At 43.0% G+C, this 1,320-nt stretch overlaps 1 pseudogene; it reads left to right on the top strand.

The window, feature by feature from the left end:
* The first annotated feature begins 207 nt into the window (after positions 1-207).
* Positions 208-911, top strand: LOC148147709 (uncharacterized; annotated as a pseudogene).
* Positions 912-1,320: the final 409 nt, after the last annotated feature.

Here is a 1,320-nt window from a genome sequence, read left to right as displayed (position 1 = left end):
ACACTTACCAACACGGGGTGATAGACCCAACCCCACAACTAGAGAACCAAATCACAGCCCTACTCAAAATACTTCAGAAATCTGGAGAAATAAATAAGATGGACTTCCAAAAAATGAAACTAGACAGATCCAACTCTCCACGCTCCTACGGATTACCCAAAATTGACAAACCAGGAGCACCCCCCCCCAAGACCCATAATCTTGTGACTTGAAACACCCACTTACAGATTGGCCAAGGAACTACAGCAAAAAGTAAATCACTTATTAGGAGACTCGCACTACTTCATCCACTCCACCCAAGAATTCCGAAAGACCATCAAAGACACCAAGATAGAAGAGGATGAAATAAAGGTCTCCTTTGACGTAAAGCCCAGTTCACATCCATCAACATCAACCTGATCAAGGAAACACTGACTACACTATTAGAAGACCCTAAGACACATACACCAAGCACCACCAACTTCATGAGCAAGGACAATGTCGTCAAGCTCGTAGACCTATGTCTTACCCCCCACTTCACCTTCCACAACAAAACCTACTGACAAACCAACGAAACACCCATGGGATCTCCAATATCAGGGTTCTTAGCAGAGGCAATAATGCAGAGACACAAACAAACAGCTCTGCCAACCATCCAACTCAAATTTTGGCTCCATTACTTGGATGAAAACTTTGTCATCACTAAACGAAACAAATTAGAGGAAACCTTCAAGACCATCAGTAATACCCTTACTGGCACAAAATTCACTAGAGGAGAAAAGCAACAACAAACTGCCATTCCTAGATGTCACAGTGGAGCAAACAGCCAATGGGGAACTTCAAACCAGCGTCTACAGGAAAGCAACACATACGGACCAAATACTGAACTACAGAAGCAATCATCCCAACATCCACAAATGAAGCTGCATTAGAGCATTGTTTCAATGAGCCACCACACACTGCAGCACAGAGGAACTACGCAGAGCAGAGGAAAATCACCTATACAATGTATTCAAAAGGAATGGGTATGAAATGAACACAGTCCACCAATTTCTGAACAAAAAGCCCAAACTAGCAGACAAAACACGTCCAGAAACCCTAGCCACTTTCCCCTACATCAAAGACATCTCGGAAATGACTGCCAGACTACTCAGACCCCTTGGCATCATGGTAGCCCACAAACCCACCAACACGCTAAAACAACAGCTAATGAACTTGAACGAACCTATACAGACAACAAACAAAACTAATATCATTTACAAAATACCTTGCAAGAACTGTAACAAACACTACATTCGACAAACAGGCAGAAAACTAGCCACTAGGATGCTTGAACGTCAG

The sequence above is a fragment of the Chiloscyllium plagiosum genome, unplaced genomic scaffold, assembly GCF_037043375.1.
Source record: "Chiloscyllium plagiosum isolate Xiang-an unplaced genomic scaffold, Cpla_swu_hap1 HiC_scaffold_14, whole genome shotgun sequence".
NCBI classification, from domain to species: domain Eukaryota; kingdom Metazoa; phylum Chordata; class Chondrichthyes; order Orectolobiformes; family Hemiscylliidae; genus Chiloscyllium; species Chiloscyllium plagiosum.
This window is presented reverse-complemented; position numbering and strand designations above follow the sequence as displayed.